Genomic DNA, 19,515 nt, shown 5'->3' on the forward strand with positions numbered 1-19,515 from the left:
GATAAATTCTACCCTTTGGTTTCCAGACTCCTGTGCAGATTTGATTAGGGGGAAGGGTTATCCTACAGTTGCTTCTTTCAGACATTATCAGTGTTTCATCTATAGGCATAGATCCATATGTGATTCTGTACTTAAGCATTCCCCCCCCCCCACACACACACATCTCATTGTGGCCCAGAGGATCTCTAGAATCCTTAATTATTTCTTCACTGGACTGAAGAAAGACCAGCATATGAATTAGGAATTGCATTATTTATTCTGATTGTTTTTAGGCACTTTTAACATTCCTTTGTCTAGGGCCCGCTGGGGGTATGCACTGCTTGACAAACACTTTTTAAAAATATATTTCCAGAACACATCTATAATTCTCTTTATACCTCCTGTACACAGATCATACAATAATATTAATGCCCTGCATGTTACCAGTTTGCATATGGTACCTTACATAACACCTTTTAGATACAGATTATGACAGTGAGTTGAGGCAATTACTGCGTCATGCCTGATGTGAGTTGTGGTATGGTGTACCCTCTGCCAGTTGGTTCTGAGGGGCTCCCTGGGTCACAGAGCTCCAGGGCTTTTCATTCTCCTATTTCCATTGCCTCCAGCTAGTTGGGATGTAATCCAAGGTTCCCCAGGCATCCCATTTGATGCCACCACTTGTATGGAGTCAGGAAGAGTTTCCAAGGCTACCACTTTCCTGTGGCATACTCCTATGGCTTCTTATACCATAAGGCTGCTTTTTGTTGGGAGAGAGGGGGGACAGAACAGAGTGTTCCCAGTCATTGTTTAAGCTTGGAGTCTTGCTGTTTGATATTTTAAAACATTGTTCCACAAATAAAATTTAAAGCTTTTATCCCTATTGTATATGTCCACAACAATATGCTATGTTACCATGTACTGCTTGCTTTGCATCCTGAGCATGTCTAATTCAGAAGATCTACACTTTCACATACGCAAAGGAAAGGAAGACAATGTGAAGAAGATTATGGTTCCTTTGGCAATTAATAAAATATTGGCTTCTAGATCATCATTTCTTTTTATTTGCTTCTTCTTAGATGACTCAACCCCTCAAAGAAAAAGTCTTCTGAAAAGTCTCTCGATTACAGACTTTGTTTCTGGTGGGAAAGGAACGTTTTCATTAGTCTCTCTCCAGATTTATGCAGTGCAAATTGTTTAACAAAACAAAATTAGCAGGCTCATCGCTTGTAATTAAACCGGACAATACAAGTATCTATAGAACAGAATTAGTGTATCTAAATCCAGTATAGCCTTCTGCATCTTCCTTTAAAAAAACATATTTCATTTTTAATGTTCTACCCTAATAGCAGAATAATAGGATAGATCTATCACATTAATTCTATGAAACTCTTTTACACAAAAGCATCCTCAGCCACCAGCAAAACTTTTCATTCCCTCTCTCTTGCCCAGTTTCCTTTTCTTGCTTATATAATCCAGTCCCAAGGGTGTGTTGGCCTGCTTCTTATTTATGCTCAGACTGTGTTGGTGGTAAGCCTCAGGCTGTCCCTTAACGGGATAATACACCACATTCAGCTATGTCTTTATTGATACGGGGGAACTAGAACGGAACACATCATAGCAGGGGAAGCACAGTACTCCAGAGTTCCTTTAAACTGTCTGGTTGCACATCCTACTGGCATGCACAGCAGATAGTAGGATGCAGGGCACCTGTCTTCCAGTGCTACCAGCCAGTGGGATATGAATTCCAGGACTCTCCCTTCCTGAGACCATTTCCAGTGCCTTCAGCCAGCAGGCAGTATTCCAAAGCTCTCTCTTCCAATGCCATGCCATCAGCTAAGTGGAAGCAGGAAATGTTTACAAGGCTCCCACTTTCCCATGTCCTGCATGCTTTCTCTCTCTTTCTCTCATCTTTATCTTTACTTATCTCTCTCTCCTCCTCCTCCTCTCTCTCTCCTCCCCATCTTTATCTTTACTTATCTCTCTCCCTCTCTCTTCCATTCACATTCATTCATCACCCAATTTTCATTCACACTCTGTCAGACCAGCCTAAAGAGGCCTTAGTGTAAATGAGAATTAATCTCTCACTGAAATGGAAGAGAGGGAGAGAAGAAAAGAGTAGGAAAGTGATTTTTAAAAAAAGAGCCTGGGTGGTGAAAAGGATGTAATAATGTCTGTGGGATATAGAATAGTGTCTAAACCTTTCTCATTTACATCATCCACATATGTAGACCCTGAAGTTCTCCTTTCCAGCTGTAACAGTGCTTCTAACTGGCCTTTTTTCCCCCAGAGAATAAAACTGTAGCAGCCTAAAGACTTTTCACAAGTTATTTAAATTTCATTTCCAGGACCTCTCTCTCATACCATCCTCCACAAAATATGTCTGAAACATTAAACAAACTCTTTGGAGTTCATTCCATTGGGAACCCTTCCCACCCAGGAGAACATACATAAGGATACAAATTTCTGTGTAATGAAGCTCCACAAAAACATCTTGAAGAAGGATGCTTGAGCCACTGTGGCTGAAGACTTTGGAGACAGGTGAAAACGAGGGGGGAAATTAAGTGCGCAAGATACTATAAAACACCCCAGTGCTATAGAAAACGTGCGTAGTCTAAGAAGCTGAATGCAATAAGTGTCGAAAAAAGAAAGATTGTGCAGCAAATCTCTGAAGTATTTGGAAATGATACATGGTGAAAAAGAAGCAAAAAGAGTTATATAGAGCTGCAAATGTCAGATCATGGCAGGGCTGAGAATGGTGACCCAGAACCACAGAAAGGGGAGATGTCCATGATAGACATGCGAGTTATGTTATCCCTGAGCTGACTGTGCCCAGTTGTGGAAGTGTTCAGGACTGTGAAAACGAATGTATGATCATCCTGCAAATCTCCTGAACCCAATTAGAGCAGTCTGCTCCTCTGAGTTATAAAATAAACTGAAAAAGGCAGGGCAATCTCTCAAAATACTGAGGAAGAAACCTTGGGAAAGGTGAAAGAAAGTATCATATTGTCAAATTTACCAGAAAACATACTCAACTTCATGGATGAAGAAGACACTCACATGTTGGGAATCCTTGGAAAAGATCATTTAACAGGGTAGAGAGCCAACTCTGAGCCCCTTTTTCTCCAGGGTCTCATGTCCTTTTTGCAATTTCCCTCTCATGTTCACCATTGTGAAATTCCATGTTATTCCTCACCTCCTTAATATCGTTTTCTTCATCAACTGAATGACAAGAAGATATGAAATAGATGGCATGGTTATGTGTATAATAGTACATATGAGATATATTATTTATGTGAACTAGAATAATTTTGTTGAGGTTTCATGGTTAAATCAGTTTTCAGGGATCTGGAAAATAAGACCAGAATATTTGTAAAGCTTTTTATTGCTGCTAAATTTAAAACATTTGGGGTGAGATTATGTTTCAAAGGGGCCAGACAAAGGGGAAGCACTATTTGACCAGATTTAGCCCTAAATTATATATTTATCACACAAAGTAATAAATATTAATGGAAAAAATGTTTCCAACCCTTCACTCTGAGCACTCTGTTTTCATGTTACTTCTTCCTCCTCCACACCCTTCATCTCTTTTGTCTATTTAGATTGTAAGCCCCTTGTGGCAGGGATAAGGCCTTGAATAATGGGGCCCCAATCCTGGCTGAGACTTCTAGACATTTCTAGAATGCAAATAAATAAATAAATAAAAATCAATTTATTAAACATGGATTGGGACATAATTTTGCATTTGAGAGACAGAAGGTACGAGAATTAAAATATAATGACCTGCTTTAAGGTATATACAAAAAGGAGTGCACAGTGACACAAAAGGGAGTGCACAGTGGTTGAACTTTTTGGACAACCCCTCATTGTGTTCCCCAGCGGTGGTAATTTTGCTGGCTGGGATTACAGTGTTATGGAAAGGGTAGGTGCTTTCTTTGGAGCTCTTTTTCCACAGACCTCTAGTCTCTGCTCTGTGATAGGACTGCATGCTGTACCTATGTACTGACTGATAAAATGAAGAATCCTGGGTTTTTGGAGGACAGAATCCCTGTTTTGAAGCATATTATATTTGGTGAGCCAGCCGGGGGGTGGTTGTGAACTGCTGGTCCCTGAAACTGGAAAACCACCCCTGCAGCTGCACTTGTGAGTGGTGCAGGGGAGATACTGAACGCAGGAAACAAAGATGGCTGATGCTGAGCTGGAAAATTTACACATACAGTTAGAGGGGCAGTTTTACCAACTACAGAGTAAAGATCACATTATTGTGATCATTTGAACATTTCAGGAGAGAACTGAAGCAAAGTTATAAGAAAGACCTGGTTAGCTCTAATTAGGTAATTAATCAGCACTTAAACAGTGAAGATGTTGCTAGTATGGAAGATTAGAGTATCTTTCTGTTGCTGGACCTAAAGGACAGGATGAGGCAGATAACCAATTCACCAGTAGGGAGGAAGGCAGGAGAGACTACAATCCCAGTGAGAGAAACAACAGCAGTACGAGTTTTGTATAGTGCACCCCGGCTGAAGGATTTCAAAGTGACAGGACAGATTGGAGGTTTGAACCGGAAGAATGGTCTGGTCCATCAGATAGAATTTTTCAAGTCTGGTCCAACAGATGGAAACAGGACTGTAAAGCAGTGGTCAGGATGGGACACTTGGGTGGGCCCCAACTTCGGGTGGGTGGGCAATGACGGGGGCAGGAGAGGGGGGGCAGAAGGTATTGGGGCCGCTTCCTTCCCACCCTCTCCTGCTGGCCTTGCAGGAGGGCAATGGACATACTGGCCAGGGTCTCCCCAGGGCCCAGCTGCGCACCCAAGGAGCGGGGTTGGGGCATGGGGGCTCGTCCCACTCCTCCCGCCCACCCAGCGCTCCAGCCAGGGAGCGGGGTTGGGGTGCAGAGGCTTGCAGATGGACAAGCCCCTGTGCCCAAACCCTGCTCCCCCGGTTGGAGTGCCAGGTGCGTGGAGCGGGGCGAGTTCTCAACCCCACTCCCCAGCTGGAGTGCCAGGTGGGCGGACGGGGTAAGCCCCTGTGCCCTGACCCCACTCCCTGTCTGGAGTGCGGGGCAGGCAGGAGGAACAGGGTGAGCCCTCAACCCCACACCCTAGCAGGGGTGTCGGGCGGGCAGAGCAGGGCAAGCCCCTGTGCCCCAACCCTGCTCCCCGGCTGGAGTGCCAGGTGGGCAGAGTGGGGCAAGATCCCACTCCCAGCTGGAGCGCCAAGCGGGCAGAGTGGGGTAGGCCCCTGACCTCACTCCCTGGCTGCAGTGCCGGGCAGAGCGGGCTGAGCAGGGCAAGCCCCCGACCTCACTTTCTGGCTGGAGTGCCGGGCAGAGCAGGCTGAGTGGGACAAGCCCCTGACCTCACTCCCTGGCTGGAATGCCGGGCAGAGCGGGCCAAGCGCTGGGACCGGAGCAGAGCTGGGGCTGCTGGAGTGGGCCTGGATGCTAAGTGGGTGGGCCATGGCCCACCCATGGCTACACACCTGCTATAAAGTGGCTCATTAGAACCTGAAGTAATGGAGGCATTAAAGCAAATTGCTCTGGAAGGAGTTTGCAGAGCTAGACAGAAGAAAATAGTACCATGACATTACTGAAGCTTAGAGAATTTTGAGATCCTCCTATCCAGTGAAGGATGCAACTGAACTGTATCATAATCTTTCCAGAACAGTCCAGAGTCCCAAAGAAACACCTGGAAATTTTCTGGTATGTGCCTTGGATTTGTGACAAAAAGTACTGTTTGCGTCACGGCAGGGTGATTCCAATCTGAAGTTACAATCCACTCTCAGTGCAAAATATGTTCCTCCATTTAATCTCTTCTGGTCTACAAAGTGATAACGTTCAAAATGTGATGTCGCCCTATCTTTGAGATAGCTCAGTCACAGATGAAGCTTTGTTAGAGAGACTGAACATTGTAACTGGCTGGGAAACAGAAAAACAGCACAAAATAGCAAGCGGGCATGAGAAAAAGCTGCAGAACTTAATGTCATGCTACAGGCTTCTGTTGTTGGTGAGCCAGAGACTGATGAGGTAACAGCACCAAAAAGAAGAAAATTCTTATGTGGAATGAACCTGATGAATGAGATTGGAGAACTGAAGACAAGTTAAGCAGAAATAAAAGAGCTAAAAATGGTCCTATCAGAAAAGTTCTGAGGGAACCCCACCATGATAAAAGGAAACTACTCCAATCCACCGCACAGATTGTTCCTTAGAGGTGAGGAGTCCTGGAGGACAAAGGTGATATTTGCATCTTTTTTTTTTTTGGCGTGGGCGTGAAGAGTACTACCAGTCTAGATGTCATTTAATCAGGATGCCCCAAGGAATGGACCAGAAGGAAAACTATACCTAGTCAGTCCAAAGGACAGTTGCCAACAAAATAAATAAATAAATGAATAAATAAATAAATAATTTAAAAAAAAACACACACCAAGAAATTGAGAAATCCATGGGACTAGTTCAACTAGACATGTTATAATCTTGTATAGATTTACTTGAACAGAGAAATAGAAATTCTGAACATAATTATAATATTGAAGGGATACTGACAGGATCATAACAAGAGCAGTCAGGAGCAAAGGTCAGAGCAGGATCAAATCTGAGGCTGGGAGTAGTGGAGGAGTGTGTAGTCAGGTTCCAGGTCATGGTCGATACCAAAGGTCAGAGTCCAGGTCAGGAGGCAAAGTCAAAATCAAGCTGAGGTGAAAGCCCAGGGTTCAGGAGCAGGGATGGTCTTGGCAGCAATAGAAAATCCACACCATTGCCTGGAGTCTTCCTGGAATGACCCTTTGGTTTATATAGAATGGGGAGCCAATCAGGTGCCATGAGGCTTCTGCCTGTCAGATCCCATGTGGTGGAACTTGCGGTCCCTTCTAACCCTATGAGTCTATGGGCTGTGTCTACATCGGATCATGGGTAGTGGAGTGCAAACTAGTTACAAGTGCTACTGGGTGGCAGCCTGGCGAAGTCGACTGCCTAGAAGCTGTAAAGGGTTGTGTTCTAGGTCCACTGGGCCTTACAGCTAGAAGGTAATTGTTCACTGACACCAAAGCAGCATGCTTAACTAATGGGGGGAAATGTGTACTTTGAAGGGGGTGGATGCTGCTACATAGGAGCTGAGCTAATAAATCCATCTTCATCACCTATACCCATCTCTTAGGAAGCAATTCTTGAAGCAAAAGCTAAAGGATCAGGGCCACCAGGAAGGAAAAGCTATAGGCCCTAAACAGGTTTCTGCTTTATGGCATGAGTGTGTTAAACTGTACCTTGACTAGAATGGTGTCTTATCACAAAATCACTACTCATAGTCAATTGATAGTACCTGAAAGGTACCACAGACTAGTCTATGCGGTCATCTCAAAACATGGCTCACCTAGGTGCTGACCAAGTTATTGACTTTGCTACAGGCAGTTTCTATTGGCCCCATATGGAAAATACTGAGCACTATGTAACTCAGATCTATTGGTGTCTGAAATGGAGGAGACTGAACCAACATACCAAAGCCCAGTTACATCCTATCAACACCACAGAACCATTTGAACTAGTCTCAATTGATTTTCTTCATCTTGAAAAAAGCAGTGGGATGTATAAGTATATCCTGATTGTTATGGACCCCTTTACCCGGTTTGCATAGGCTTAGCCCACAAGGAATAAATCTGAGAAACTGCAACTGACATTTTTAATTATTTTGTTTTAAAATGTAAACAAATTCATCATGACCAAGGTGGTGAATGTGAAAACCGGCTGTTCCATAGGCTGCAGTAGTACTGCCAGATTGCAGAGTTGAAAACAACCTCATGTCATCCCGAGGGAAAAGGGCAAACTGAACAGTTTAATAGAACACTACTAGGAATGCTGAAAACTCTCCCTGAAGACTAGAAATCTAATTGGAAAGAGTCTTTAAACAAGCTCATATATGCTTATAACTGTACAGGTAATGAAACAACAGGATTTTCTCCATTTTACCTTTTGTATGGGAAATCCCCTGGCTTGCCAATTGACTTTATATTTAGTTTAATGGGGAATCAGGAATCGGTGGAGAACTGTGCTTTCTACTTTTTCACATAATCACCACAGATGAGAGAAGGTTTTGATTTAGTCACTGAAAACTCCAGGAAATCAGCTGCCAGAAACAAGGGTTACTATGATCTCACAGCGCCCCTCTTTTCCCAGGATATTGGGTCCCTGTCCAGAATTTGTCAGAGCATGGGGGACCAGCAAAATTAAAAGGCTACTGGGAAAAGTAGATCCACATTGTTACCAGAAAAATGGGGGGTCATCCAGTGTACAAAGTGGTTCAAGAGAATCAGCAGGGAAGAGCAAGGGTATTACTTTGCAATATCTTAATGTCCCATGATTACTTTCCTATTGATTGTCCAACAACAGTAAGAAACTCAAGAAAAGTGAAAATAGTGACACGTGTTCTCCAATTTCCCAGGAACAAGACTCTGACAATTCAGACGACGACATACAGATTCAATTCTTTAAGCCTCAGAATAAAACTGTGCCTGTTAACATGGGTGAACAACATCTGGAGGGCAGCCAACCTATAATAACCAGCTCACTAAATCCGAAAGCTGCTGCTTATTGACTCATTATTACAAATGGCTCCCGGACTGCTGGTGATTCTAAAGAGATGCTGAGGGATCACATGGATATGGGTCAAAGGAATCAGTGCTAGTACTGGCACAGGCAAACACTAACAGCCATCAGCCCACCGGTACGAGAAAAGAATGGAGGAAGTTCACAAATGATTATTTTGGGACCCCAAGTTACCAGCATAAGAACCTAAAGAGCATTTTGGTTAGTCCCTCTGAGGCTGTGTCTCCAGTGTACCAGTTATTACAATATTTAGTGCCAATGAACTTAGGTCCAATGGTATATACACTAGAATGAATTGCTTAAGAGATCTTGTCATAGTTAAATGGTTAATTTGAAATATAGGTGTATCTCAGTCATTACACACACAATAAGTTTGTGATGCAAAATCAAGCTGAAGACTCCAAAAGTCTTGGTCCCTGGCTAGGACAAAATTTATTCATGTTGGAACCAAATAAAAGCATTACAACCAAACAAGACTTACCTGTGATGCTGGAAATGTTGGGACACTACGTAATCCTGCCAGGGAGGCATGAAAGCATACCCTGAAGGGAGTGCACAGTGGTAAATTTTTCCAACATCCCTTTCCCCCCCCTCCCCCCCCCCCCCGCACACACACACACTGTTACCCAGAGGTGGTAATTTTTAGACACTCCCTGCCCTTGCTGGCTGGGGTTTCTGTGGTATGGGGGTGGTGGATATTTTGTTTTGGACTCTGTTTTTGTGCAGACCTCTGAGTCTCCGCCCTATGTTATAAGGGTGTTATGTATATTTGTGCTGTCTGAGATAATAAAGGATCCTGTGTTTCCAATGGACAGAATGCATTTTGAAGCATGTTACATTTTTCCCTCTTTGACAGCACAATGAAGCAGGAGTGGTCGTTTATTAAAGCAATAACATATTTAGCTCTCCCTAAACTAGCAAGCTTGGCAAACATTAAGAAAAGCATGTTTTCCAAAGCCCTCACAACTCGAGTTAATTTGTTGGAAAATGTGTTCTATAAAACATAAATAGCTCCTTATCAGAAAATGATTTCAAAGAGAAATGATTCAAACAATTTCCTAAGCTTACTCCAATGGGTGAATAAGTGGGAAAATTGCTTATTGTACAAAAGGCTGCACTTTAAGTACCTCCACAGGTGATGTAATATTCTGGTTACAGGACAAGGAGTGTGCTGTGTACAATTTTCCTGCCACGGAAAATTCAACATTGAAAGGCATTCTTTTTTTCCTATTGTGTCAGAAGAGATTAAAATTCCAGGAGCACAAGCATTCTGAACTCTTTCAGAATTTCAGGCATAGATTGGGTTCTGGGCTGAATCTATTTCCACTGTTGTCAGGAGATTCTTCCTTCTGAGCAGTCAGCCTTGACATACGAGTCAAATGATGTTTTGACAGATGGTTTCTTTTAACTGAACTTTTTCTAGGGAAAGATACATTGATTAATTGAACTATCCCTCTTTTCCCCCCCTATTATTTGTACAATTTATTTTAGCATCCTACATTAGGCAAAACTCTTGGGAATAATGGAAACAAGAATAAAAATCTGTTTTCTGAAAAGAACTGCTACTGCACTTCAACAGTGGAACTCTACCTGCAGTGTTGGGCATCATATAGCATGGCACTCTGAATAGACTTGGTGTCCTTCCGGCAATATTTTATATCAAATTCTGCTCTGATGGGCAGCCACTCCATTGCAGGTGTGAAGGCTTTCCTGGCTGCAGAGCTGATGTGGTTCTGCCACACAAGTGGACTGTTCAGAGAGCATGCACCTTCTCTGCACAAGTACAGTCTTACTCACAAGTTATTTGCATCATGAAAGAAGTCAGAGAGTGCAGGAAAGGGGTGCAGTTGTGGAAAAGACCACAGGCTGGGCAGAAGAGCTGGGCCTGAGTTATGTCAGTTTAAATCCAGATGAACTCTACTGACATCATGGGGTCACACTGCTGTGATAGATAAGAATGTGCCCCTCAGCTGTTACTCAGTTCCCATTCAGGCAAAACGTCTAAGAAGTCCATGCTCTTAAATCTGGATCTGCAGTGTGACAAAATAGTGTTCTATATCAGCCAAGTGAATGGATTTATTTTTCACTTCACTTTGCTTAAGTGTTTTTATATTATCTTTTAACAAAGAAAGTAAATAAGATGGAATTTCTGGTGTGTGCAAGTGGACCCTAGACAACATCCCAGCACATGTGTGGTCCATCTCGGTTGACTGTACTCAACTGAGTAAACCCAGTGACATGATCAAAGAAGGTACATAAAGCCCTGTCTCAAACAGCAAGAGACAGCTTCTTTGCTTATAGTTTCAAGTCCCCTTCATCCAGAAGTCAGCCCCCAAAACGCTCTCTCTCTAGGCTTTTTCTCAGGGGCACATTCACAATGCTTGTTCTGATTGTCTCCTTGGCTCTCTGACACTTCTTTGTCAGCTTATCTGCTGTTTCTTCTCTCTCTGTCTGTCTTTGTCTCTCTCTTACACTCCCCTCCCCCCCCACAAGTGCTGCAATCATACCAACTCTCACCATTCCATTGGTCATCAGACTCCCAGGAAACTGCTGGCACTGCCCACACTTGTGTGAGGTCTAGTCCTTGTGCAGAGGTTTTCAATTTTTTCACTTACCATATTTAATTGTGCCTTCATTTTGCCTAAATGGAAGTGGGCCGCCACACCCAACAGCCTCAAGGAAGTAGTGTTACTGCTCAACTCCTGGTATATGTCGGATTTACCTGTATATTCAGAAGTCTTTGCAGCCTCAGTATAACATAGGCTGTTAATTGTGACTGGGACAATCTTAATTGTAGTGCTGCTTCTGTTTAAATTGTTAGTTCCTTGAAATTTAACAGGGGCTTTTATTTTTTTTTTCAGTTTTGTAAAATGAAAATGCATTTTTTTATATTTTTAATAATATAATTTATTTTAGCAATGAAACAGGCTTTAAATAATAGTGCTAACTAGAAGATAATGTCATTTAAATTACAAAGAACCAAACCCCCCATCATATCCTTATCTAATGTAAACTCCACGTTATAGAAATCCAGTCAGACACAGGCTTAGTCTGCCTTACACTCCATGATACATTTCAGACTTTATATATAAACTGTAAAAACAAGCAAAATGTAATCTGAAGAGATCTAATCAAGCCACCACAAGCCTTTCAAACACAAGAACAAAATAATTCTTCAGCAGGCAGCATGAAGTTTTCTACATCTGAGGGTTTATTAAATTGAAGGGGACAAGAATGTTTGTTAAAAGAGAGCCCAGTCTATGTTCCTGCAATGAATAGCTAAGAACTCTGGCTCCTTGTAGATTATAACTGGCAGCTGTGAGGTGTAAAATTTTACAGTTTTCTGTATGGGATTTGCATCTTCTTTTTAATCTTTACTGTGTCACTACTTTTGTTTCTCTTTGCTGGCTTTGAAACTTTAGAATGTTAGGGGAATACAGTATATGCACACACATACATATGTATATGAGTGAACACATAGAATATATTGATATTGACTGGTTTGAGGGAACGAGGTGCATTCCTGGAAAACAATTAAATAATTATCAACATTGTCATCATGCTGAAGCATGATTGTATCATTTCGGAAGTGAATTACCTTTCTTCTCCCTTTATGGAAAAGCCATACTGAATTTAATAAAGATCTTTTTTTTAATAGCATTGATACATTTCTCTATTAAAATCTAGAGGTTGATGTAAAAATTCTATGGAAATTATTCCAATAATTGATGTTAAAGAGCAATTTTGATAGAAGCCTGTTTAATTACAATAGTATCCCATTAGATTTGTTCCTATTAAATTCAAAAGGACTTATTTTTAGAAGGCAGCATTTTACAACTGCTGGGCTAGATCATCACCTCTTGTGATAAAGCCCATGGGAGAGGGTTCTAGTGGAAGAAATCTCTATGAAGATATTGTATACACACACACACACAATCCCACTGGAAGGGCAGGGTAAGCCCCCATGCAAAAAAGGACACAGTATCATCCAGGAGTTCATTGTAGATTCCTGGAAATTTGCAGCAGATCCGGTTTAGCCTCACTGGCTCTAGCCCCAGATAAACTGTGGTCCTTGGCAGCATGGCTCTGTTGTAGCTGTGCTACCTGGGATTCCCTCTGGTTGACCCTAAGACCTCCAGGGGGTTCAGAATTAAAAACTCATATGGTCCCAGGCTGCCCTCCTGAGAATCTGCAGGAATGAATGGATGATCATGTGTGCTCCCGAAACCCCAGCCCACCACTCCTGCTGTCCCTTCACCCATCCATCCCCACCCCTTCTCCCAGCTAGGACCCACACCACCACCTCCTCCTAAGACCCAAGCAAGAGAGGTCGGGGACAGACCTTTCATTTTGGGAGGAAGGAAGTGTGTGTCGGGATGGTCCCCTTGTGCATGATCGAGGGGCCCTTCTGGACACGCCCCTAGCTTTAATTCTGGAGAGAAGGATCCCACCAGTTGTTTACTACAAATATAAAATGTTTATTAACAGATTCTATACTGGTACCAGCTTTACTTTCACTGAAAGGAACACTCCAGTAGAGTGAAAAATGAGGTTTTTGAAACAGCAAATAGAAGCGTTTAGGAAGGTGTGGATCTCAGTGGTTGAAAGTGAACTGTTCTCATCTTTGCATCCTTTTGCTCTCTAACACAATACAAATATAAAAGTCACTATTTATAATTTAAAAAAAAATCACACATCCAAATGATGTTTAAATATCTGTAAGGGTCTGTCTCAAATTATAGCATCCATAAAATTCAGAATTAAGGCTGCTATAATTAGCAGCATTAAGGCTGAAATGTAGCCCTTCAGTCACCTTAAGTCTTGTTATAGATGCTCAAGGGGTCATTCCCTGTTCTCAGGGGCCCTGGTTGCTGCATGAAGGCTGTATCAGTGTCTAAGCACAACATGATCTAAGGACAGAGTTCCAGCCTTAACTTTAAATCTCCTCATTTTTATTAGTTGAAGCCACACCTTGACTACCTGTTGAGTCTGATTTTTCTTGTTCTTATTTTAAGCTTGATTTAAAAAATAAAGACCCTTTAATCCAAGTGAATGGTAGCAGAGATCACATGTAAAATGCTTTTTACTTATGCAGGCTTTAGAATACTACTTAAACAATGCAATGTCTTCACAACCATTACTGCCGTCATTTAAATAAGGTTGTGATCATTTAACAAACAAATTTTTTTTCAACAGACCATAATGAAAGGAATACATTGCACACTATAGACCAGGGGTTGGCAACCTTTCAGAAGTGGTGTGCCGAGTCTTCATTTGTTCACTCTAATTTAAGGTTTCATGTGCCAGTAATACATTTTAATGTTTTTAGAAGGTCTCTTTCTATAAGTCTATAATATACAACTAAACTATTGTTGTATGTAGAGTAAATAAGGTTTTTAAAATGTTTAAGAAGCTTCATTTAAAATTAAATGAAAATGCAAAGCCCCCCGGACCGGTGGCCAGGACCCAGGTAGTGCGAGTGCCACTGCAAATCAGCTCGGGTGCTGCCTTTGGCATGAGTGCCATAGGTTGCCTACCCCTGCTATAGACTAATAACTGGCATAATTTCAGAAACAGGCATTTTGTGTATTACATATAAGACAGAGAGAATTAGAAAAGCTTCTGTAATGGCTTAACCTTTACAAATTATTGTGTAGTCTTATTGCTTAAAAAATGGCCAAAATTATTTTATCTATTTGGGGGTGGGAGGGTGAATTCCTTCCTATGCCAAGACTTAGCCAGATCTATGGAGTATATTTTTTCCATAGAAACACTGACACTGCCATAATGACAGTAGAAGAAGAATGATTTTTTACAGACGCATATCCATACAGAGAGTACGGTGAAATCCTGGTCTCATTTAAGTCAGTGGTAAAGTTTCCATTGACTTCAGTGGGCTCAGGATTTCACCCTATAGGTTTAATTCGTTAATTTATATGTTTATTGCATTATTTAGGATATCACATAGTATCTTAAACCGTACTGTATGATGGAAGGCATGCACTAGTGCAATTAACCAGTGGCTTTGAACCATATTGTTGGTCTTAAGCTCACTGCTATGCCTAGTCCACACTATTTTATTTGACAGAACAGCTACAAGATTTTTACCATGTCTGAATGCAGCTTAGTGGTTAGCATAGGGCAGGACAAGTCATGAGGTTTAATCACTGTTAGCCGATATCATGGCTTACTCTGGTCGTCACTGACTGTTACGCTGTGTTCAGTGCCATGTCAGTTCACACTATTGTTCATAACCATGTTCAGATACAGTAATTTTCCATAATGGAGACCAGGCTTTACTGAATGTCTAAAAATTAGGAGTTCAATTTCCATTAAGGGACTATGTGGCTTTTGGGGTGTTGATCATTCATAATACACTAAGATTGTTTCTTTCAATGGTAATGGAATAATACAGGGACTAGTAAAGGGTACTGAAACAAGCAGAGTGAGTTTGCATAGAGTTTAAGAAATGCCCCTTTTAAAGTAATATCAAACATCTTGAACTGATTAGTTCATCAGGATTATTTTTATTTGTATTCTTTTCTCCGAAGCATCACATTAATATGTGCTATTAATATGCTTTTACCCAAACACAGCCATTTACTACCAACAATTCATGATGTTTTGCTTTGGTTTAAATCTGTTTTATCTGAACTGTTATCCAGTCAATCTCCTAGTTGGATCGTTTTGGAAGTTGATGGAACATGGGCGATAGTGACCTCTACTGCTTGTTTCATGCTACAGCAAACAACAGTTTCAACAAAGCAAAGCATTGCAATTACTCCATATATTATGCAGTTTATGGTGGAGTTATGAACAAAAGAGTATTGTTTTAGAAGTGGTAGCTAGTACTAGTTACAGACAGTCTCTTAACCAGCTGCTTACACACACAATAATACCCTTACTTCAAGAAATAACACTGCGTATCAAAGTGTGTGTCTCGTTCAAAGATTTATAATGACACTATATAATTTCAGCTAAAATTCTGTCTCCATTGTAACCCCAGATGTTTGGCTGCTTCAGATATTTATGGAGACAAAACTTGGAATATGCTGTAGAACTATGGTATCTGCGATTTTATTTCTTTAGCAAAAATAATACATCTATTTACTATCACTTTTAATTCTAAATTCCATAAGGTTAAAATGTTCAAAGATTCAGATGTAGGTTGGAAAGTAGGGGGGGGGGGGGTTGTGTGTCTGTGAGAGAGAGACAGAGTGTTTGTGTGTACCTTTAAATAAGACTGATCAAAACATTTTAAATAAAGAAATATCAAAATGTGGCGGAATGTTAATCCACAAAACTATGAAAGCCCAAAGAAAATAACTTTCCAATTTTGAAATAAGACAAAACAATAGTCAATACAAATCTGGGGGGTGATATAATGGGCGAGATTCCCAGATACATAGCTGCAATTTTCATCTCTTTGTGCCTGCAGAGACAGGGTAGTAGAGAGCAGAAATTCATCCTGATCAAGACAGGCACTAGTATCACTGCCACCCTCCCCAGACACACTGCTGCTTTAAATTCCAGTCAAAGACAGAAGGTGCTATCTGGAATAGGTGCTAGTTCTGAGCTTTTCCCAGCAGGTTCAGCCAGCTTAGGGCTATGCTAGCTGTTTGTGGGTCCCCTCATGGAGCAAGACTCAGAGTCTGGAGTATGCCACTATGTGCCAAAGGAACAACTAGAACTGGCAAACATTTTTCAAATGAAATTACTTTTGTCAAAAAATGTTTTTGGAAATTTTGTGGAAAATTCTCTTTTCTTTTTTTTTTAAATTTCCACTTATGAAAACTGTGGCATGTTCAGTTTCCCCTTCCCCCCACCATTTTCAGTGTCAGACTAGGTAAATGGGGAAGAGAGGGGAAAATGCAAGTATTCTCTAAACCAAACATTTTCAGTAAAAATGTTTCAAACATTTGCAATCATAGCTTTTCCAATCCCTTTGGAATGAAAATTTCTGCAATGTGTTTGTGTTTTCATTTGTTTTTTTTTCCCAGCTCTAGAAATGACTCTAGATCCATTGACTTGCACCCTCCTCCACAAAATTATTTGGGCTCCTAACTTCCAGGAAATCAAAGGAAGTTAGGAGCCTAAATACCTTTGTGGAACTGGGTCTTTGCCTAGTCTACCCTTAAAAACGAGATTGACCTCACTATGTTACTCAGGGCTGTGAAAAATTGTGCACTCTGAGCAATGGAGTGAGTCTGACTTAACTCCTGGTGCAGATGCAGCTAGGTTGATGGAAGAAGTCTTCCGTCAACCTAGCTACGGTCTCTTGGAGAGGTGGATTAACTATACTGAGGGAAAAATCCCTTCCATCAGTGTGAGAAGCATCCATACTATGGTGCTACAGCATCACAGCTGCAGCGCTGTAGCTATACCACTGTCATGTAGACGTGGCTTAAGTTACTTTGTTACAGAGAAGCTTTGATATCATCTACAGTGATCCCAATTCTGAAGTTTCTACCACTGGAAAGCTTTCATAGGCTTGAGAGATATTTCTTATTCACAAACACCTCAGCACAGCAAGATACTTAACTATAGGAGCAGTTCAGTTCAAGTCAATGTACTTGAAATGCAAGTATTCTGCTGGATTGGGGTTATAATGAGGATTATTGGTACCACTGGTAAAAAGTTTTCAAACTTTGTAGGTGTGATCACTCTACCACTCCTTTGAGATCACACCTGAAATATCCAGCAGTTATAATAGCAATGGATGAACTCCTCATCCCTGCTCCAAGCCTAGGTAAAAGGGCTGGAGTGGCATAAATGATTCCCAGGTGCAGCCACTGTGGGCACAGCTATAAGGCTGCCCTCTGAGGACCCATTTGCAAATCCAGGTGTAAGGGGGTGGAGCAGGGGTGGGAGGACTGTGTTAAGGGCAGGGCTGCAAAACACAACACTATGGAGATTCCAGGCAGTGCTGTGGCCACAAAGCAGCCTGCTGTAAATGAAGGTGTGTCTTTACTGCAGTTGAAGGTGTGATTGCATCTCAGGCAGGCTTACCTGCACTGCCTTTAATCTTTCTAAAAATAGCAGTGGAGGCATGGGCCTTAGTGCAAGCTACCAATGCCAATATATACCTTGGGTCTCAAACAGGCTTGTATAGCCCATGCTGCTGCAGGATTGCTGCTATTTTCAACCATGCTAGATAGATTATGCTAGTGTAGGATTGTCTACCTGAGCTGTAATCAGACCTCCCACTGCAGTGTAGACATTCCCCCAGACAGGACCACAGGGCTGTCTAAATTACATGGAAGGCCTCTCCAGCCCCCAGAGTAGCCATAGGTCAGAAAGGCACACAGGAGGATTAAAGGCACAGCACAGAATCTCCATTGTGTTGTTATGAGCTGGGTTAAAACCTGGCTCAAACTGGTGTCCGAACATACCCTTCACTTAAGACAGTTATAAGAAATACTTAAGGGGCCTGATGGGGTGTCTGCCCCACGCAAGACTTGAAGGAGTTAAGGTGGTCAGATGGGACAGTTAACTCCCCAGGCTGCACCTGGAGGAGGAGCCAGAGAGCAGGGATTGATTCAATGCGGGAGGTGAGGGTTCCCCACTGGGGTACCATTTACACTGTACTGCTATGACAAGCTGCAAAGCCCTCCACGCGTCAGCCTGCACTTTCACCAGCATAGATCCAGGTAGGGATGGGGACAAACCCAGCTGCAGTTACATGCAGGCGCTTCGACCAGTGCCTGCATAGGAAGGCAACAGCTAGTGCAACATCCAGCTCCTCAGGCATGCACCACCTTTGGAGTATAAACCCAAAATTATATTGTCTTGCGCTGCACAGGGAAGTATACAATGTAAGCTCATAAAATTTACCCCTCTCTCAATGTGGAGAGGAATATGCATCAGCCTTCTGCCCCTGAATTATGATTCACACACACACACTGGTTTAGATCATGCAAAAATAAGTGTATTAACTACAAAAGAGATTTTAAGTGATGTGGCAAATTGCCAGCACTACTATGATGGGTCTCATGCTTTCTCTTCTTGGGGAGGGGGTACAGGGCACCATTTCTTGCCCCTTAACTGGGATATTAATTGCCCCACTAGTGTCCTAGAGGAGGGGAGTGAAGAGGGAGAGACCCAGGCCCACCCTCTACTCCAGGTCCCAGCCCAGGGGCCCTAGGGATAGCAGTAAACCACTTGAGCTAGCAGATCCTTCCCCAGGGCTACTTCCCTCTCCTGCCCTTCAGCTAGTGGGGGCTTCCTGCCCTTCTTCTGCACCAGCCAGGTGTCCCTTTACCTAGGGTCTTGGTCTTCTTAGCCCACCACAGCACTTCTCCAAACTGTTCTCCGCTCCAACTCCTCCCCTTGTCTGACTGAAGCAGGGTTTTTTTATTAGGTGACTGGCTTCAGATGTTTTAATTAATCCATAGCAAACTTTCTTCCCTCTATAGGGAATAAGGATCCCTTGTAACCCTCTCCTGCTGCTCTCTGGCCATGCTGTATATCAGTGATTATAAGTGATAGCAAACAGATTAAAGCAGATTACCTAGCAAATAAACAAAAAATGCAAACTAAACTTAATATACTAAATAGATTGATATGAATAGCAGATATTCACTCTAAGTGATGATACAAGCAGGCTGCAGATTCTTAAGGGCAAGCTGCATTTGCTTACAGCTTAGAATCCCCAGGTGTTCCATTCATAGGCTAAAAATCCCTTTAGCCTGGGTCCAGCACTTCCCCCAGTTCAGTCTTTGTTCCTTAGGTGTTTCCAGGAGTCTTCTTGGGTGGGGAGCAAAGAACACCAGATAATGTCACTCCCTGCCTTATATAGCTGTGGCATATGGAAGGAACCCTTTGTTTCTGTGTTTGGTTCCCAGTTCTCAGACCAGTCTGTGGAAAATCATTGACATCCCAAGATGGAATTTAGATACGTGGTCACATCACATGTCTTTATAGAGTCAAATCAGCCATTAC

At 42.2% G+C, this 19,515-nt stretch overlaps 1 long non-coding RNA gene across 2 annotated transcripts; it reads right to left on the reverse strand.

The window, feature by feature from the left end:
* Window positions 1–301: 301 nt before the first annotated feature.
* On the reverse strand, window positions 302–18,883 carry LOC120395554. 2 transcript variants are annotated; one of them, XR_005592707.1, is made up of 4 exons: window positions 18,836–18,883; window positions 9,056–9,116; window positions 3,040–3,201; window positions 302–1,118 (listed from the first exon to the last, which is right to left on the reverse strand). It is a non-coding gene; the product is annotated as an uncharacterized LOC120395554 (long non-coding RNA). The 2 variants fall into 2 exon arrangements; XR_005592712.1 differs by lacking the exon at window positions 9,056–9,116 and having other exon boundaries at window positions 18,836–18,876.
* Between the last annotated feature and the right edge of the window lie 632 nt (window positions 18,884–19,515).

Source organism: Mauremys reevesii, linkage group 1 (assembly GCF_016161935.1).
Source record: "Mauremys reevesii isolate NIE-2019 linkage group 1, ASM1616193v1, whole genome shotgun sequence".
Taxonomy (NCBI): Eukaryota; Metazoa; Chordata; order Testudines; family Geoemydidae; genus Mauremys; species Mauremys reevesii.